Source organism: Triturus cristatus, chromosome 6 (assembly GCF_964204655.1).
Source record: "Triturus cristatus chromosome 6, aTriCri1.1, whole genome shotgun sequence".
NCBI lineage: Eukaryota > Metazoa > Chordata > Amphibia > Caudata > Salamandridae > Triturus > Triturus cristatus.
This window is the reverse complement of record NC_140589.1, coordinates 677,002,402-677,019,105: the sequence shown is the minus strand read 5'-3', so window position 1 is coordinate 677,019,105 and position 16,704 is coordinate 677,002,402.

Here is a 16,704-nt window from a genome sequence, read left to right as displayed (position 1 = left end):
TTGCACAGAATTGGGACACTATGGGGCCTATTCCGATGTCGGACGGACTGGAGTCTGCCTGACATCAGTTAATTACTGGAACCGTATGACCTCTTGTCATTGGTTCCTGATCTGGACGTAGGATGCGACCGAACCCTGTTTGGTCACAATCCTATACTTAACAATGGGAGCATGCATTCCGCACGGAATGCATGCTCCCATCGCTAAGTGTAGAGGTGCAGTGTGCTGGGATCAACAGGGGTGCACCATCTGTGCCCCCCTGGCCACCATCCGGTGGCCTTGCACCCATTGGGGCCCCAGATGGGCCCCCAAAGACAATTTACCACTGCCTTTCTGTGTCGGAAAGGCTGGCACAAAAAGGCAGTGGGAAACTGCCATTGTACTCCCTCGGCCAGAAAGAGCCGGCCAGGGGAGTACTGAAGGGTTTCTGGATGGCGGACGAGCTCTCCGAGCCTGTCAGAAGCCATCTGGAAAACCGAGTCAGATTCCTTTCCGACCTAGCCCATCGGAATGGCTTGGTCAGAAAGGAATCCGAACAGTAGTGCACAATGCAGGCAGGACCTTCCTGCCCGCATCGGAATCCGACCCTATGTTGGTAACATTACAACGGTGGGGACAGAGCAGAACGGGGATACACCATAAGATGATGTACCCATGGGTGACAAGAACTGACTGTGTACAAACCACACCACAGATGACATTCAACACAGGGCGGGTCAACCAGAATAAACCAAGTGAATAAATCAGGAGATCTGATGCATAAGCGAAATCAAATTACTAACTTGGTGAGAAATGGAGCCTGCAATGGGTGGGTGTGGGATTTACAGAATGGGTGTCGCCTGTTTAGCAAAAAAGCTGTTTTACAGTGTCAAGTTGTTGGTCGGAATATTATGTTGGAATTGCATTGCCAATATTTCAGTAATAAGGCCACAGGAATGCATTGGATACACTTAAAAAGCAAAATTGTATTTGGCAATACTCTATTAGTAATGTAATGTGTCTTCTATGTTTCTTGACATGTTTTTTTTATCTGTTAGCTATAGTGTACAAGACTGGTAATGTGCACGTTGTAACATTTGAAACAAGATCTTCCATATGTTGAGACTATTACAAGTAAGCAATCCTGTATTTAATGTGTATCAAAATGTAAGATATAAAATGTAAATAAATAAATAAAAGAGAGTCTTCCCAGATCTGGTGGCACCCTGTCTTGGGAAAGGTGGCTTAGGCAAGTGCCTGAAGCCCTAGGCTGGGCGTGGTGACAGACCGCAATCATTCATGTAGGCTTCAAACAGCTCCGACTGCAGACTTGTCTGAGCTGAATGCCTCACATAAACTTGAGGTCCTCCTCTGGTTTGGTGTAGTCTTTCCTAGGAAGGAAATGAGGCTCAGGCCGTTACTTGGAGCCACATCCTGGGGTGCTAGGCCCGAGAAATTCACAAAATACACAACAGATACAATACATTTCTGTCTAGATCAGTCCTTTAACATCAAAGCAGAATGGAATACTCCACAATTAGAAAGGTTCAAACGTATAATCCACAGACTTTTAAGAAAGCACTACACCTTCTATGGTTCCCTTTTCCCTGCTATGGGGTGTCACCTCAGGTGACTTCACCACAATTTCAATTTCAGCAAGATTAGGAATAAGTGCATTCTCACTTAAGCTGTTGCCATATTGACAATTCATGCATTAGTTTAAACAGTTCTTAACCATGAGTCAGTAAGGACAACTTCCTATTGCAGGCTTATTTTTGTGTGTTTGTGTTACAGTATTTCAGTTTATGGAGGCCAAGTTTTGAATTTTTCTGCTCAGCAAAGATGTGGATGGCCGAAGGATGTGCATGTGAGCTTATAATGTCTTCTTTGGCATCGCTTGACCCCAGCAGTGGTCCCTCTCGTCTCTCTCGGACCACTGGCAGGTCAGACTTTCTAATGCTCATCTTTGGCAGTTGCTGCCCCCTAGGTGGTTTGGCAGGTCCTTGGTTTTGGCAGTTGTGGCTTCAAGGCCAGGGCAGATCTCTTGCTTTAATGGCAACATCTCAGAGAATGCAAAACATGTTGGCAGCAACACTCTTTTGGCTGGACAGTATGTTTTGATTGCCTCAAAATGTCTTTATGCAGATGACCACAAGAACCATGCTTTAGGAGACAGGATGACTGCGCATGACACAGGTCCATCCAGGTGATGTTCCCACTTAGCAGCCAGCTTCTTATGGGTGTCCCATACACTAGGAACATGGCTAGGCTACTCCTTCTGTGCAAGGTACACTCCTCCCCTCCCTGAATGGACCATCAGGCCCCTGAGTGCTTGAATAGCTTCTTCAACAAATTCCACAGACTTCAGGTGATGTCCCCTCACCTCTGGGAGGCTACCCAGGATGCATGCATTCATTTCACTCTGTCGGACAATCTGTGCTTAGCTTTGTTCCACACCTGGATTTACCACAGAAGACCTGGCTCATTCTTTCTGACCAGAACAAAATAACCCAAACAAGTCACATGAGACTTGGCTGCAGCATCAACCAAGTCTCATGCCACTTTTTTTGTACAGAAGGAAAAACATCCAAAGCTCACCCCTGCTAAAAAAAACTTTCCCTTCCCGCCAGTAATCGTTCACCCCTTCCCTCACCCCCACCGAATGCACTGGCCTGCACATAGCTCAGAGCAGGTGGTAAATATATGTGTTAAAAGTATTTTACTGGACAAAAACAATAAAATCGTCCCAGTGTAGTGATACTCCTTAGTAGGGCCTAAATGTCTATGAAATAGGCTGTACCCACTGTTTAGTTCTCTTTTTAAAGCACTCACATTTCAAATGTGTAGAAATGCAATAAGCCTGTTTTTGGGTAGATTCAATAAATATGATCTGTTGCAGAGTGCTTGAAAATGTTATCTGAATATGACATATTATAGCGCTGAAATGACTGGAGTACTTATCGGTAATTGTCATTACTGTCTCTGCACTCCTTGTCCCATTACATGCAGATTGTATTTTATTAAGGCCAATCTTAATTCAGTGCACCCCAACCAAGCAGTTTTTCTTTTGTGTCCTTTAAAAGATCCACCACACATTCACCTTGGAAGGTGAAGAAGCCCTGTCACTTCCTGCAGTTTTTAAGCTTCCACACTACCTACAGTTATAGGGCAAAACGTAGGCATGCAAATAATGGGATGAGGAGGGAAAGATTCAGAGTAACGAAGATTACCAGCAAGTAATCTACGCATTAACTCCTCATCTGTCCTCCTAGTCATCTTAAAAACAGATTGCATGCATGCCAAAGCTCCAAAAGGATAATCTTTGCGGTCCATATAAACAAACCACTTCATAAACAGCATAACTTGCTATCAGGAATTTACTAAGCAATAACCAAGTACCTGTTCTAAAACAAAAAATACCGAATTATTGGCCAATCGTCAGAATACTAGAACCAAACAATAATTCTGTGTTTTGAGCTTTGTTTCGCCAATAATGTCTCAGAAAAGTGGACTATATTGCTGCTGAACAAATGTCTATAATTGAGGCACCACTCCATTCCACCTAAGAAGCAACAATTCCTCTAGTCGATCATGCCTGAATGCCCCTAGGTGATGGAACATTTGACAAAAGATTAAGATGTAATGATAACCTGTTTGATCCACATAGCAAGTGTTGCTAGAGAAGGGTTACAGTCCCTTCTGGCAACACCAAAATTAACAAACAGAGAATTACATTCCAAAAGTTGGATCTTTGAAGATAGTTCTTTACAGCCTCACCACAGGTTGTATGACATTACAACACATGCTTTTGCCACACATGCTTTACCATGCATTTTCTTTACAATGCATGCAATTACCACAGATCTGCCTTCACCATGTCTGCCTTTACCATGCAGGTAAGTGTAAATAACTTAAGTGAAATATATGTATCTGTGTGTTTGAATGTGTGTGTGTGTATTTTAAATTGTTTATTGGGGAGACACCCAACCACTAGTTTTTGTAACATAAATTAATTGTATTTTTACTGGGAGGATCTCCCCCAACCCCCTTCACTAATTACCCTTGCCCCTACCCATCCCAGAACCATAAAATACCCATACCACCTAACAGACTTACAGACCCCAGAACCCATAAAAGTGTCCTTACTATCCAATACTCTTACCCACCCTAAGCTCTAAAAGTACCCTTTCCAGATTTCCAGTCAATACCCTTACCCACCCCCAACCCATAAAAGTGTCCTTACAACCCAATACCCTTATCTACCAAACCCCTAAAAATACCATTGCAGCTTAATAGTCTTATCCACCCCTACACCCTAAAAATACCTTTACCACCCAACACTTTTACCTTGCCCTAAACCCTAAAAATACCCATGCCGCCCTATACCTCTACCCACCTCTAAACTCTAAAAAATGACCTTATAACACAATACCCTTACCCACCCCTAAACCTTATAATACCCTTTCCATCCACTACTCTTACCTTCCCCTAAACCCTATAAACACCTTAACAACCATATACCCTTACCCATGCCTAAATCCTAAAAATACTGTAGCAACCTAATACCCTTATCCACTCCTACCCCTAAAACCATTTTCAACCCAATACCCCTATCACCCTAAATTATTTGCATTTCTTTAAGGGAAAACTGTCCCAGTCCCCTTTACTAATTTGCCTTGCTCTCTATGCCCCTGCCCATTGCAAAACCCTAAATCACCATTACCATCCAATACCCTTACTCATCCCTTCACCCTAAAAATCCACTTTCCAACCAATACCCTTACCCACCCTAGACCCTACAAATAACATTTTCACCAAATACCCTTACCCATACCTAAACCTTACAAATACCCTTACAAGCGAAAACCCTTCCACGCCCCTAAACCCCATAAAACCCCAACAACCCAGTAATCTTATCCATCATACATTAATTGTATTTTTATTGGGGAACCACCCCAGCCCCCATTTAGAAATTACCCTTGCCACCCTTTGCCATACCATACCAAAACCCTAAAATACCCATACCATCCAATACTCTTACCCACCCCATAACCCTAAAAATTCACTTACAACCCAATACCCTTACAAACCCCTAAACTCTAAAAAAAACAAATGTGGAAATTACTTGGTTTGGCCAGAGAGGGTTAAAGTTTCATCAGTTGCAGGCTGTGGTTAAAACCATTGTGGATTGCCAAGCTCCTCACCTCATGTTTTTGCACTGTGGTAGAAATGACCTAGGCATCCTAACTGGGATAGTGCTGGAAATTCTAATAAAGGATACCTTTGCAGAACTGCTGTCACATTTCCCTCACACTGTCATGGTGTACTCTAATATATGCCCAAGACAAAAATGAAAGAGGTCAAATCAAAAGTGTCTACAGATTGACATTCCAGGAAACATGTTAATACATCTGTTTCTGCATTCCTCAGAGATCTCAGCATGGGCTGTATCTATAACAACAATCTGCGTTTTGACATGAATTAAATCTACAGAATTGATGGGGTGCACTTTACAGTTGAAGGGTATTTCTGTGCAACTTGAAGCTCTGCATTAAGACTTATCTGTAGCTGGAACATACTCAAAATGAACCCCAAATCCTCTTATCAGAGCCACCCTACTACCCCAAATATATAAAAAAAAAATCCTAACAGAAATGTCTGTCTTTTTTTTGGTTTTTAAATTATTTGCAAATACGTCGTGAATACACAAGACAAAAACTGCCATTCAATAGCCAACAACACTTCAAAACACCGTGTTTGCTCGTTTTAACTATGCAGTCAGAGAATATGGTTGGCCTGGGAGAGATAGTTAGTCTTGCGAGAAACCTAATGCCTTACTCAATGCATAAATGCTTTGTTTCGACAGTGTAATCACTGCGAAGTCGTCCACCGTTTCAGCAGTTCATTGGATTGGAAATACCCTGCTGTTCTGAAAGGACATAACCTTGGAGAAACTGGGACACATCATTAAATTCATGGCAGACCCATAGGAGAGATTGCAGACCAGGGCAAAGCAAGGATCTTCGCAGCTACCGTTTGTGGAGAAATGGTATTGTACTGTAGACCAGGGTGTGGTTCTGTTCAGTCCCCGCAGTAACACACATAGATATAGACTCACAAAGGCATTTATGATTTCTCAAGAAAGAGACATTTTGAAAATAATTGTGTAGGGCGCTGGGTGATAGGGACATAGCAAACTCTCGTGGTTATGTTGTATCTTCTCAATCATTTTGTATTTTTTGCAGATGTTTTGACTGGTTTGAATCAACCTTAAATATTGTTGGGCTGCTCATTTACAGTTGGGTTTGCACACATGATGGTATTCCTTTTATAAAATCCACAGTGTTAAAGTCTATTTTATAATGTACCTGATGTATATGTACTAAATGAATACCAGCAGCAATTTTGCTACAACAGTTATAGCAGTATGTACAGCATCATTTTAGAAAAATAAATTGAAATGTGAAGAATAATTCAAAAACGTTTTTGTTCTTTGTTGGGTCTGTGGACACAGTTTAATTTATGGACATATTGCCTACATATATTGTGTCAGTGGGGGGGAATGGGTTCCTGTTTTTTGTATTGATATTTTCCCTGACTACCTTCCCCCCCATTCTCTGTTTCAGGGTCCCTCTTTGTTGCATTTTCAAAAAGTCATTGGGACCATTGCCTGCTCTTAAAATGCTTTTACAATCATTCACAAAGGGGTGGGGTCCCTTGGGGACCCTTTCCCTTTTGCGAATGGGTTACCACCTACTTGAAGTAGGTGGTAATATGCGAATGTTTTGTGACTGCATTCACGGTCACATTACATTCATGCATACTGTTAGGATTCGGTATTTGGAAGGGACGCCCTAAACACGCCCCTTCCAAATACCGAATCGCAAACCCATTTTGCGATTCGGTAACAGGTTACCGAATCTGAATCGTAACTTAGGGTTTGCTGCATCTAAAAAGCATATTTTGCATTTGCAAACGGGTCGATTCTGTGAATTGGCCTGTTTGCGTAGGTAATAATGCCTGATGCATGTGCCCCTAAACTCATTTTGGTATTCGTTAGCAGCTTACCGAATCACAAAATGGGTTGAGAAACCCACAACGAATTGCTGTTTGGAATAGGTATTTTTAGGGTGTCCTTTCTCAACAGTGATTTGTTGTGATATGCATCAATGTTTTGTGACCAAAATCCAGTCACAAAACATTTAAATGTTAGCAACACCCTAAAGGGGGTGGCTACTCATTCGCAAATTTCCATTATGAATGCTAAGAAAAAGTTTGTCGGAGGATAGGCAGTGGTCCATGGAACCACTTCCAACTCTCAAACAAAAGAATGCTTTTCTTTTTAAATGTGCCCCAGTTTCCTTTAAGAAAAACGTATTGCATTTAAAGAAGTACATTGACTTTATTTATAATGCTGCTACAGATCATGGGTGCATATATGGAAAAGGCCTAATGCCTTGTTTTTTTGTACACTTCTTAGTTTGCAGCCTGATGGTGTCCTGGCTATGGGTATGCTGAGAAACACCATTGATGCTGAACGTCTCTGCAAGAATAGCTGAATGCATGCTATGATGGCCTTGTAAATGTTTTGGCTGGTTTGGAACATGATGTGGGCCTGCAAGTAGAGCCAAAGGACTTTTATGAGGATGGGAATGATGCAATTATATTTCTTCAGGGCCTGGATGGGACATGCTGCAGCATGTAGGATGCCCCTAAAGGATGTCACTGTGGAGTCTGGAGTTCCATGGAGTAGGGCATTACTAACATCCAGATGCAAGTGTATGACGGATTGATCAGCAGTTCTGAAGCTGCTTTCTGAAATGAATTGTTTGACTTTAGAAGAGAGAGCTGGTATCATGCTGTCTTTGCGCTTAGGCAGGGTACTCCTTGAGGGTGAGGTTGATGTCCCAGGTGAATCCCATTGACTTGGCATTTAGTGAAAGTTGAGGTTCGAAGCCACCAAGGTTCATGTCATTGAGCCAGGATTGTAGTGTATCTTTTTATTGATCTTAGCAAATAACAATAATTCTGTCTTGGATGAGTTGAGTTTCAGGTCTGCACTGGACATCCAGGTCTGGATGATGTGCAGGCAGTATTTGAGGTGTTGAATTCCTATAGCAAAGAAGATCTTCAAGGAGAATGGTGTTTTATAAGCATATTGGTGAGTCGTGATGCCACTATTTGTGAGTAAAGCACCAAACAGTTAAATGTAGAGGTTGAAGATGACAGAGGACAGTAGGAAACACTTGGGAACTCCACCAGTGATCAGGATCTTTTGGTATCTGGAATTTCACATTTGAACAAACTAGTTTTAGTTGGAAAGGTAGGAGGAGAACCAGTGAAGGACATGTAAGTGAATCCACTTCGAGACTCCAGGATATGTATGAGGGTGGGTTGGTCGACTGTGTCAAAGAGAACTGAGAGGTCCAGCAATATCAGAAGGCAGAGGACATCTTTATTTGTAGTCAGGAGAGCATCTCCTACACTGTGTAAGGTAATGATCAGCATGCTGCAGCGTAAACTGAGGCCAGACTAGTAGTTATGCAGGAGAAGGTTAGCTATAAATGATCTTGGAATTTAACATACACTTCTTTTTCAATGGTGTTGCTGATGAATGGTAGGTGAGTGATAAGTCGATAGTTGGTGAGGTCCTCTGGTTTACTGTACATTTCTTTAAAAGGGGAGAATCTATCCTGTCTTGAGACCTTCTGGGGAGATGCCTGGAGTGAGAAGCTTTGCCAATGTTGAGTAGGGGTAAGAGAGCATCCACAGAGAGAGAGCCTTGATGAAGTTGACAGAGTGTAATTATCTTAGTATGATTTGCCTCAATCAATTCCTGCTCATTGGATAGTGTGATACTAATACTTACTTAAGAAACATGACTAACAGTGTGACATGTAAACCACATGAGAGTTCAACCTGCATTATAAGGGCATTGCAGTACGGTCGCAAACCAGATCGAGATTACGATTATTCATGAGAGATAGAGAAACTGATAATGTTATTGAAATTCAAGATCAATAATGTGGTATGAAAACCTATAAATGCCATAATGTGTGATGTAATGATGTAGCCTTTAACCAATATGATTATGAAAATGCTAAGATAAGTGCTCATTTAAGTAGATAAAATGGATTAACTTAAGTTTAAGATGAATAAAATGATTTCTGCTCACGTATCAGCACTGTGATGAAAACCTGCAATTTCAAATATCGAGAGAAAATGTTATCTATAAAGTTAATGCAAATGAGTTAATGCTTAATTGAAGATAAAATGGTGTTTGTATGTTAGTTTCAATGAACATTATAATCGCAAGAGAAATAGAATCAACTTTATTCAATTAAATGTTTGATATCTTCCAGTAAATAATAATGTTTTAGAAGGCTTTCATGTAGGCCTTAAAATACATTTTTCATCATTTCCTTCAAGTAAGACTAGAATATGCTGACATGACTACTGCCCACTGTGAGAACTTTTGCTGAAGTTTCTTTCTCTGGTTTTAGAATAAAGGACACCTTCTCTGCTACCACAAAATTTGGCGACCTTGTTGCAAGCTCAGAAGATAGTGCTTAGGACATGATAAGTTACAAATGAAACTTCTTAGTTCAGAAGAGGAATGAAATTGAACTGTTAGTAAAATAATCAACATTAGAGAATTGCATTATGTATCATTTCTGGATCATTATGGTAAGGTAATGATCACCCCATGGATAGACCATAGACTCTGACCAATGTAAATCATGCAAACTGCGCAAATGCTACTTTTGTGGGAAGGAACTATGAACGGTTGGAAGTACGACTGCCCTGTGGGAAAAGGCCTGTGGCCGGCTATCTTGCAAAATTTCCTATAGGCCTGACATGCTGTTGGTCTGAACTCTGATTTCCTTGTACTGAACTCTCCTGTTTTTTTCCCTGCGCTTTGCCAGCTGGTGAAGTCGAGCAGGACAAACCTTTAGACTGAAGGGTTGAATGACTCCGGCTATTGCACGCTGTGCTCAAGCATCTTCCTGGGCTCATCCTAAGTACCCCGTTCCTGATAATCTGCAACCGATTCTTTGGTTTGTATGATTCTTGATTGCAATCTGTTATTGCATTATGTTCTCTTTCTCTCTTCCTCATCAGATATTATTTGAAATGTATTTTGCTCTGAACTGTGATGTATTGTGATTTTTCCTGTATTCAAATCGATAACCATATTAAATTAAACCAATGTATTTTTGTGCTTTCAGCATTCAGCTTGAAGCCTAGATAACATTGTGCTTGTTTTAACTGTTTATGCGTATGTCATTTCTTAGTGTTTATTTATTAAATATTTGTGTGTATTATGTTGTTAGGAAGGCACTTCTTTATTCCAGGTCCTAATGCAGAAGTGGTCATCCATCTCTGATTATCCGAGTCCCTCTTAGCTCAATCAAAAGATCCATCAGAGGACCCTTATAGTAAGGTGATTTGGATTGCAAATTAGTTATGTAGATTTTATATGGGCCAAACTCTGTGATATTGAAGTCTGTGTTAGCTGAGGTTGTGTGAGGAAATTAAAACGTTTCCGCTGCATCAAAGTCAACAGTAAGACATCATCATCATGAGAAGTGTCTTTAGGAGAGTTGAGTATGTCAGTGAGATCTGTAAGAAAGGGCTTTGATGTACGGCCTTCCAGAATTCTACGGGGAAGGGTGGGTGTAAGAGATGAAGCAGACTGGCTGCTGCCGATGTGCCGTCAGTTCTTCTGTATTTTTTTACAGATGATGAAGTTGATAGCATTGCACTTTTCTGTGGAGTGAAGAGTAGGCGGCTCAAGAAGGGGGTTGGTGCAGTGCTTGAATATCTTGAAAAGTGTACTGCCGCTGTTGCTGGCTTCTGTGATGGTGTTGGTATAATACTTTCCTTTATATGATATGATGAGCCATCTGCATGTTGCGTAGAGAGATTTCAGTATAAAGAGGTCATTGGGTGTTCTGTTTTTCTTCCTTTTTCTTTGCTATCTGTGGATCAATCGTTTATTGTCAGTAAGGTATTTAGAGTATCAGTGTGCTAAAGACTTGGGCTTGCATTTGCATATTTAAAATGGGACATAAAAGTTCCAATAGTTTTCGAAAAAGGGCTAAAGTTGTGTAGAAGGGTGTTGATATCGGATGTGGAGTTTGTAGGTTGAGAGATAAATTCAGGCATTATGTTGTCTATGAAGAAGTCTTTGAAGGATCTGAAGGTGTGGTCTTTTGGGAAGACTTTAGCTTGTTGGTGAGATGCTGAGCAGGGAGTTATGGATAGTTAAGTGGTCAGTCCATTCTTGTAGTACGTTTGTTTCACATTTGATCGCTGTAAATTTGAGAAGACAAAGCTGAGGATGTTCTCTTTGGAGTGTGTTGGTTGTGTGACGTGCTGTTTTATGCTGAGTGTGTCGATCACGCTGAGAAGGGTGTCTCTTGTTTTTTTTTAACTTGTGTTGTCTTTGCAGTTGAAGAAACCCAAGAGGGCTATATATATGGATACCAGATGAACGATATGCCGATTAAATCTGTAATTCATCAATGAAGTTCTTATTCTGCACCGGAGTCCTGTAGGTGAGATGGAATGCAGTGGTCTGTGACGCTAAGAGTGAGAAATAGTATGTCAGAAGCTCCATGTAGTGGAGTGTTAATTGCTTGCCTATGGTGCAGACCAGCAGGACTTTGGGATGACATTGAGGCTTCCTCCCTTCTTCTGTGTGTGGTCCAAATGATGGATGCTGAAGCCTGTATGAAAGACATCCGGGATGCATGAGGATGTGGGGAAACATACTTGCTTGGTGTTAGTCAGACTAGCTTTATAGGAGGCTCTTCAACATTAATTCAAAACTTTCACTTCACTCACCACATTCAGTTCATATACAACACGATGACATCAGCTCGCATCCCTGGGAAATGAGTACAGAGTGCGTTTGAAAACACATCATATTTGCAGGGTGTTCTTTGTGATGTATGATGGCAGAAAAATCACAGATCAGGGAGAAGATAAACTGTGTATTATATGTGATTTGCATAAAGACTCTGAAAATGTAATAAAATTAATTTGAATTTGGCTCCATGAAGATTGGATTAGAGTGGAGTGGTGTAGCGTAGCGTGGAGTGACATAAAGTAGAATAAAGTGGCATTCAGTGTCATACAATAGAGCAGAGTGGCGTAGAGTGTCAAACAGGGGAGTGCCATAGAGTGGAGTGGTGTAGAGTGCAGTGTTGTAGAGTGGAGGGACGTGTTGTAGACTGGTGTAGAGTGTTGTAGGGTGGAGTAGAGTATCGCAGAGCACAATAGATTGTTATAGAGTGGCGTAGAGTGGCATAGAGTGTCATAGAGAGAAGGGGAAAGAGTGGAGGGGCGTAGAGTGGAGGGCCATAGAGTGGAGGGGAATAGTGGGGAGTGGCATAAAGTGGAGGGCACAGAATGGAATACAGTGTTTTAGAGTGGAGTGGCATAGTGTGGTGAATGCATGGTTTAGAAGCACACAGAAATCACAGACAAAACATTTTCAATTGAAATGACCATTACATTTGCACATACAGTTTTACTGAGAAAACTATACAGCACACAAGTGATCATGTGTGGAAATGGCATCACCTAGTGTGCTGATTTATTTTGATAATTTTAAAAAATTGGTGTCCACAACACTTACGAATCACAAAATAATTTGCTGCATTTGTGCTTTACTAATTGTGACATATTCTGAATTTTTTGTAGAATTAATTTAAAGAGATTTAAATGTTGTTGTGTGCTAGAAAAAAACTTTTTTTACCAGTACCCGGCAAGATTGTCACATAAATCCTCTCACTTTGAAGTCAGAGAAAGAAAACTTAACACCAAGCTCCCTCGAAGACAGAGGCTGATATTTGACCACTGTCTTTGAATGCACAGCAAAATGACAAGATAAGAACACAATTTAAAGGCCTGTTAACAGAAAGGAGGAGTTGTGTAAGAAACAAGGCGTGATGGTGCACACACTATGCTCCACAAGAGAGACGAAGACATGCTTAGCCTAAAACAAATATACATAGGTAATAGAAAGCCAGAAAGTGTAAGTTAGAAACCACAAAGCAAATGGTAAGCAATGGGCGAAATGCATTCCCTGAGTAGCTTTCAGAATACCCACAAGAAGTCTTTTCATAACCAGACAGCTGTGCTGGCTGGTAGTCTTCAACCTAAAAAGGCTAGATGTGGGGACAGTCAGTTTGCAATTTGATGTTTTATATGTTGGTTTAGGAGTAGAGTCCTGAACTCTTTTCTGATGTTAAGGGTGAAGGGTACCTTTTGACATTCTATTGGGATGGTTTTTTCAGATTCTTAGAGCACAATAGACAAATATCCTGTACATTTTCTTTTTTTTACTTTCATATTCATGTATCCTGTCTGCTGAGAATGACATTGTGGGTTTTTGTGGATCTTTCTTGACCTTGGCAGACAGGCAGGTCAGATTGCTCTTTTTGACAGCCTTGTAGATAATACAGATGGCCTGAAAAGAGAATGTGGAAAAGCACTGGGAGCCAGTGGAGGTTTATGAATATGGGTGTTAGTCAATAACATTTTTGAATGCCTTTGCTCTGTTGCATGGCCATGTGCTGACTATGGAAAAGCATTGTGACTTAGTGCTGTTAGTGAGACACGAGGTGAGGTTTTCTAATGTATTATACATAGCCATTCTTTGGCCTGGGTGTGCATTCTGGATGTGGTGAAGAGAATAAATTCAGTTTTGCTTTGAGTTCGTTTGGAGCAGAATTTGGAACTCTATGCTTGGATAGCTGTAAAGCTGGGTGCAGATGTACTAATATATGATGCAGCATAACACAGCAAGATAACGTGCTGCAGTGCACTGCAACAAATGGAGAGGGCAGGAATAAGCCGTGGCCCGTACAGGTAAGAGTGGTGGGGGTGGGGCCATGTGCAGGGGATTTCGATAGATGACCATATGGGAAAATGAAATAAATAATTAATTTTCCCTCCCCGTCGTCTGTCGAAACCCCCAACCCACTCAGCCCCACTGCCCCACCATTCCTACCTGCCCGGGCCGCAGATGGCAGGGATATGTCATATCAATTAAGATATGGTGCACTCCTGCTCTCTGACTGCTCTGACTCATGAGTGCCGGCTAAGCACCAATGCTGTGGCAGCCTTGCACCATATTGCATTGCAGGTAGGATTATTTGTGTGCGGGAAGGAACATTGCAGAGGCTTGTATTATGTCCCTGCATCCATGGTGTTGCCTTTGCTGTCGATTGGCCGAATGACATGCTGGCATTGATTCCTGCTTTCACTCAGACCATCACAAAAAGCTTGCATTTGGGAGCATTTATTTATTTCTCTGGCTAAATGTGCTAGCCGCTTCACAAAGCTCATAATATAGGAGTATTGTAAGTATACATAAATGTGTATATTGATACTGCATGTTATTAAGATACTAACAGGTCCAGAGACGCGACAGAGAAAGAGCGACAGTTGATGGGACTAATCACAAATAGTATCTCGGGGATTGGGGTTGAACAGGGCCGTTAGTCTCCTGTGATCGAAGAAGGCAACCAGCACTATTTTCCATACCTATATCTGGATTTGCATGTGGTCATGTGACATTTGCATGGATGCCTTTTTTAAGTTTCATGAGTCTAGATGGTGCCATCACATGCAAATTGTAAGATGACCTAATCTGTGCATGCTCTTCTAATGTTTCTAATGTGTTTCCACACTCATGCACACTGATTAAAATGGGAATTGAAGCAGACTGGGTTTAGGGGCTTTCTTAAACTGTGGGCATGGAGTTGATGGGGTCTTAACTGGTACATATATCTTGGATAGACTCCAAGTCCAAGTGTGTAAGGAGTACACAGCCTGAGAGACAGAACTGCTCTGTGGCCCCTCTAAAATGTATCTAGTTACACCATACTGCCTGAGATTGCAAGATTTGGGTATTTTGTACTGTCCCACCCTCCAACTTTAAAGGACATTCTCAGTCACACCATGTGATTGAGAATTGAGCATGATGGAAAAATGAAAAGAAGTGAAATGATAGACCGTGTGAATCTGCATTTTCTGAATTGCCTGAATCACAAATGTTTTTATACTAAACTGTGTTGAAAAATGCAAATATTTTCCACCATTTGGCACTGGGCCTGAGTGTCATTTTAGAGTTTGTTGTTTGGAAACGTTTTGTGAAACCTCTGCTGTAGAGTGCGCTGTTTAATCACTTAAAAAAAAAATATGTTGTTGGGGGAAATCCCCCACCTTCCTAGAAGAAATAAAGGTTAGTCACTGAATGGAAATCCAGCCAGGTATTAGCTCACACTACTTTAAAAGATCGCCAGCTGCCACTGTGTGCCTCCATCAGCTGAGAGCACACCTTCTTACTTTTCCCTTTTCTTTGAGGGATAGAGGAAGGGCTGGTTTAACGTGTCAAACTTTTATGTGGATTGTCCCCAAACAGCTTACGCAAAGTTTCAGTATTTGCTAGTGATTTAGCGGAAAACAAAGTTTATTTGTAGGAGTGCATTATAACCACATGTGTGCCCGCCCTAAGTAGGGTTGGACTGTGAATGGTAGCTGGCCGACAGGCCTGCGGCAGCTCACCTGCTTAGAAGGGGGCTCCAACAGAAAGCTACACTGAAATGAAAAGGCACATACTTTGTTGACTTTAAGAAGGGAATCATCAGGTCACTGCTGAAATTTTGTTCTGAAACCTGTACGCCACAACATTCCATTGTAATAGATGGAGCTCAATAAACAGTTTGTTTTCATCAGTAACTGGAAGCAAAGATTTTCAGCAAATATAATTCAGCAGCTGCACGAACACAGAGCAGATACTCTTGGGGTTTCAGTACCAGAACCCTCATGTTTCCAAGGTCCATGCATAAATAGCTCACGAAGTCCAGGTTTTTGCTTTGCATGCTGTGAATTGTGGTCCTGAATTTTTAAATGGGATAAACAGGACTACAGGTCACAAAATGCAAAGCAAAAAATGCTGCCTGGACTAGTTACTCTTGTATGGGCGTGAAGTCCTGTAACCAGGGCCGGACTGGCCGTAGCGGGTACTGGGCATTTCCCCGTGGGCTGCCAGGGTGGAGGCCGGTTTTGTGCTCCTAGGGGCTGTTTTTGTTATTGGGGTCGTTTTTGTAGCAATACTGCAATATCAGCACCCTGTAACAAAATCGGCCAAAAGCGTACCTAGCAAACAGTTCGACCGAACCCCACCACCCGCCTCCCCCACCCCCTCAGGAGCCAGTCAAGCAGTTTGCCAGGGCCAGTTTTGGTTCCCAGTCCGGCCCTGCCTGTAACACCCTTAAGAGGAAATGATTGGCATTGGGTTGAAATACCAAGCCCTCTAATGAAGAGAGTGTGATGATTATGTCAGATCATGGGACATTGATAGAAGATATTCTGCAAAGCTTTTTGAAGATCTATAACTTGCAGCTCCAAGCACTGACCAGGAATCAGAGATGGACAACTGCTGAAAACAAGCACCTTTGAAATTACAAAACCTTCATTTTGTGTCTTTTTCCTTTTGAGCAATCGATTGTGATCTCAGAGCCCAGAATTGTAGTCTGTTTCCTACTCATGAATACAGGGACATTGGAACATTGTCCTTCACAAAATAAATCTGAAGTTTCAGATTTCAAGTTTTCTGACTGCTGTATGACAACCAGTCATCGGAATTCTTCTTTTGAGAAACAATTAGGATTGATAATCGCTGCTTGAGAGGGCCTGGTGGACCCA